This window comes from Camelina sativa, chromosome 16 (genome assembly GCF_030686135.1).
Source record: "Camelina sativa cultivar CO46 ecotype springtype chromosome 16, ASM3068613v1".
NCBI lineage: Eukaryota > Viridiplantae > Streptophyta > Magnoliopsida > Brassicales > Brassicaceae > Camelina > Camelina sativa.
In genome coordinates, this window is record NC_141895.1 from 18195531 (window position 1) to 18200809 (window position 5279).

Here is a 5279-nt window from a genome sequence, read left to right on the forward strand (position 1 = left end):
TCATATATATGTATCAGGTTCAATTTCAGCCGAGATAGCAGCTAGGAAAACCGCATGAGCTGCAGAAAAACGCTCATTGGTGACATAATTAGCAATAGGATAAGTGACCGTACCTAAGTTAGAAGATGTGGCGGGGGTAGAAGAGGGTGATGGGGCAAGGTCGTTTGTCAGTGAGTGATATGAAACCTCATAACCCTGTTCCTGTGTCAAAACCGGAGTCGCAGCATCAACGCTCCCCCTGTCGTCAGCCACCGTACGGGGAGACTCATCGCGATGTTCAACGGAGGGCAAGATAGGTGACACTTGTTCCCCTTCTTCCACTAACACATGTGGTGTTGGTCGAAAATCATCATCAGAAAACAACCGCGGAGCTGAAAGAGATGGTAAAATGTCACTCGCGGTAGGAGACATTGTGGCAAAAGGGAACACCATCTCTTGAAACTGCACATCGCGAGAAACAAAGAAATCATTCGTCTCTAAGTCGTACATAGTCCAACCTTTTTTCCCATACGGATAGCCTAAGAAGACACATTTGCGACTCCTTTCCCCAAATTTATCCTTATCCCGAGAAAGCTTGTGTGCATAGGCCAAACATCCAAACACCTTCAAACCATCAAATGAGGGTGGCTTGCCATATAACATCTCGTAAGGAGTTTTCCCTTGTAATAACGGTGTGGGAGTTCTGTTGATAAGATGACTTGCAGCAAGAACACATTCTCCCCAAAATTTTACCGGTAAGGAAGCCTGAAACATCAAGGAGCGTGCGACGTTAAGAATATGCCTATGTTTCCGTTCCACACGGCCGTTCTGCTACGGTGTATACACGCAAGACGTCTGATGCAATATCCCTTCCTGATCAAAATAACGATTTAAACATGTGAACTCAGTACCGTTGTCAGAACGTACTGCACGCACCTTTTTATCAAACTGACGAGTGACCATAGCACAAAAATTCTGCAAACACACGGACACCTCTCGTTTTTCAAGCAACAAATAAATCCAAACAGCACGTGAATAGTCATCCACAATGGTTAGAAAATAAACAGCTCCTGACATAGACGGAGTACGGTAAGCTCCCCAAATATCGCAATGGATTAAATCAAAAATAGCACTAGCTTTATTATTGCTTTCAGAAAAAAAATCCCGAGTCTGTTTAGCTCGATAACAAATATCATAACCCCCATCGGTGTCAACAGTTTTTTCAACACCACAAATACTAGATAAATAAGACAAAACACGATCAGAAGGATGCCCAAGACGTCTATGCCACAACTCACATTGATCACTGCTTGTTGTTTTGTTTGCTTGTCCGCCAAGGATCCCTTGGAACTTGTAGACCCCATCACACTCTTCACCCGCACCAATCATCTTCAAAGTACGGTCCTGAAAAACGCACACTTCCTCAGTAAAAGTAACGGAACCTTTAGTCGTGTTAAGTAATTTGGCAACAGAAATAAGAGAACACGTCAAATCTGGAGAATACAAAACTCCATTCAACCATATGTAGCCACCTAAACACATCTGCCCCTGTTTCTCAGCCATAGCTCGATCCCCATCGGGAAGACAAATAGCACATGGCAATATTGTTTGAACATCACTCAAAAGATCAATATTCGAAGTCATGTGGTGCGACACACCAGAATCTATGATCATATCCATCTTACCAGAAAGTTTGGATGCAAAAGGTGTTGTTTTCTGTTGATTAAGAAAACTGATCAAAGATGCAATCTGCTCGTCATTAAGTTGCGGGAGAGAAGCTCGATCGAACTCTGTACGAGTAGTAGCTGCCGAGTTTGCAACGGGCTGAGCAAGTGCTGAATTCGCAGTCCCAACCTTCGCAGGATGAGTCTGAGCCACGTTTGCACGAGCCAGATGCAAACCTCTCCCTCGATCGAAGCTTCCAACCATCCCTCCCCCTCGCCCAAAACGTCCTCGACCTCCTCTGTTTCCGGCTCCTCTTCCTTCTCCATAGTTTTTACCACGTTCATCCCACCAGTCTGGATATCCTTTGATCTGAAAACAGTTGGAGATAGCATGACCGTATTTGCCGTAGTGTGTACATGTGACGTCCTTGTCACGGTATTGAAACTCCCATGTTTTGCCTTTGTTCCCACTTTGAACAGCGAAACCAACCGCATCTACACGTTCTTCCTTGTTGCGAGTGATACCTTGTTGTCTTTCATCTCGCACCACTCGCTGATAAACTTGAGACAACTTCAACATCGACTCCATGTTTGTTAGAGTGGAGCGTATTCCACCAAACCGTACATCATCCAAACCCATCAAAAATTGATGTGTTCGTTCTTCATCTCTTTCTTGTTCAAGTTGTGCAGCAAGTTCACCACACGAACACGATTTCAAAGGCTTGTAACCTGCCAGCTCATCCCACATCTTCTTTAGTCTCCCAAAATAAATCATCACACTATCTCCTTGCTGTTTGCAGTTAGCTAACTCGGATTTCAGTTCATGCACTCTCGGTCCATTCCCAACCGAGAACTGCAACCTTAAATCTTCCCAAAACATGTGGGCATCATCCACCATCGAAATCATTGTTCTCAACGTTGGCTCGACCGTATTCATCAGACATGCCACAATCATTGAATTAACAACCTACCACTGCTCGATTTCTTCCGCCACAACCGGTTTCTCCAAACTCCCATCAATAAAACCCAACTTCCGTTTAGTACGCAAGGCATTCCGCACATGCTTTGACCAATCTTCATAGTTATCCCCTTTCAATTGTATCGTAGTAATCAAACTTCCAGACCCTTCAGACGGATGCAAGTAAAGAGGCGAGGATGTTGATATTTTAGACACCCTTACGATCTCCTTACCTTTCCCTTCACCCATCGTAATCTTCTCCGTTTCTGACATGATCGAAACCGCTCGCAAAAGGTTATCAAAGTTTTGGATCTAGGTTTGGCTCTGATACCATGTGAAGATAGGAATAGAACGGCTCAGCCTTATTATTAGGATGATACAAAGTATATATACACAAGCGTAAGAACCCTAGGGTATTAGACAAATAAGGAAACCTAGATACAATGTAATATTTACAAATCAACCCCGTAATACATTGCAGTCCTTTGTCAATGTTGTAGTGCTTCATATTAACACCCCGCCAATAGTGCTTTGTATATAATTCATGCCCGTCCCAAAGCAGTGCAGTTTTTTTTGTTAATGTCGTGGTGTTGCATCCCATGTCCGTCGTAGTGATGCATCATGTGCGTGTCATCGTATGCGCGCAACTTCATGCTACCCCTGCCATCCATTAATCAAACTAAAAAATAATGAAACTGTTTTAATAGGATGAAAATTGGTAGGGCGAGTCTCACGTCTGTCTTTGATTCTGATTCTAATTTCGGGTCTGGATTTGAGCCTTTTTATCGTAATAAATGAGTTTCTTAGCTGGACGGTCTTGCTTGGTTGGGCGTCCATGGTTAGCTGGAAGCCTCGTGTCATGGTGTTGCATCCCCTGTCCGACGTAATGATACATCTTGTGTGTCTCATCGTATGCAATTTCATGCTGCTCCTGCCATATATTAATCAAATTTTTAAAAAAATGAAATTGTTTAGTAGGATGAAAATTGTTTAACGTCTACCTATGATTCTGAGTTTGATTCTAAGTCTGATTCTAATTCTGATTATAATCCTTAGTCTGGACGTGATCCTTTTTTATCGTAGTAAATGAGTGCCTTGGCTGGAGGGCCTTGGTTGGATGGAGAGCCATGGTTGGCCTCAGAGTCGACACTATGTTTTCTATGGCTACAATTAATTATATAAATACTGTTCTTCTCCATATATTTTTGTTTATGCTAAAAAACAAAAAATACTGTTCTCAACAGTACAATACAATCTTCAAATCTTCTCAAAATAATATGGGGATTCGAACGGAAGTGAAGTTGAGAGTTACCTAAACACTACCACTACACTACTTATACCTACAGAATTTTAAGGTCGAATTTTTTTTTACTAGACTACTTATACCTACAGAATTTTAAGGCCGATTTTTTTTTTTAATAAATAAGCGGCCGCAAGGAAGTGCTTGTTTCGCTTGTATCTGTAGCCGGCTCTGGTTGGCATGAAGCCTCATGTGGTGGTCATAGTCGCTTCCTTTTGTTTTCGTGTTGTTGCTGCTGATATTTTTATCTTTCTTGTCGTTTCCGAACCCTGCTGTGAACCCGTAGATCCCTCCAACTAGCACACGTTGATTGGATTTGAAAGATACGTAAGGGTCCAATTCTTTCGGTAATCCCTCCGACAAGTTTACCAATCATTTTTCTTTATGTATATATACTTGTGTTAATTTTCTTTGATGAATAAGAGATTAAAATCTTTCAGGTGGTTGTCTATATATACAATTCTTTATAGTGATATGATACCATTTCGAAATTATTTGTAATATAATGGTAGGATATGAATCGTATTCTCTTTTCTACCACAACCATACCAAATGTTGGATAGACACGTTTGTTCTCATTCCGTGCCTCTTTTTAATTAAAGATCAGTCCTATTCATTTGAGAAATTCCTATACCTAATTGGCTGAGTTTTGATCGAAGATCAGTATTGATACTGGAAATTAGTTCTATTTATTATGAGTTTTATTTTTAAATTTGTTTGAATTGACGTATCCTACTGCACTACATAAATTCACTAGCGGTTTTGCAAAATTAGAAGAATCTTTCTTACACAAGTGGAAGTGGTAGTCTAATATTGGTGTATGGGCCGATATTAATATTGGGCTTTGTTATGTCAGTTATTATAAACTCTAATATTTTTATAAACCCTAAGACCTAGTGTTAGATAAACCCTTCTATCATTGATTAAGAAAGACAACATAATAATAAAGAGTTTTCCCCTAAACCCTTCTATAGTTTCAACATGGTATCAGAGCCTACACACGCTGGCCCGTTAACTAGTCCGACCCGGATAGAGGCCAGATTACCCCATTAATTGATGGCCCAAAGGAAGGCCTAATTCCATCGAGATAGCTAAAAAAAGAGAACATTATCTCGAGGGGGAGTGATGGATTCTGTCGAGATTAATGGCTAAAAGAGCCATCATTTCGAGGGGGCGTGTGGAGAAAAGATCCCACATCTGATAGATGTAAAGGGACTTGAGTAATATATAAAGGGTTAGGGCCTTTCCACTCATTGCCAATTGGTTTTGAGTTGGAAACCCATATCAAACCCTAATTTAACATGGTATCAGAGCAGACGATTCTTGTGGATCTAAATTAAAGCTTCCGCGTTAGTGTTCTTGTGATCCCAATGATCAT

At 41.1% G+C, this 5279-nt stretch overlaps 1 pseudogene; it reads right to left on the bottom strand.

Moving 5' to 3' along the window:
* Nucleotides 1-2850, bottom strand: LOC147925697 (uncharacterized; annotated as a pseudogene).
* Between the last annotated feature and the right edge of the window lie 2429 nt (nt 2851-5279).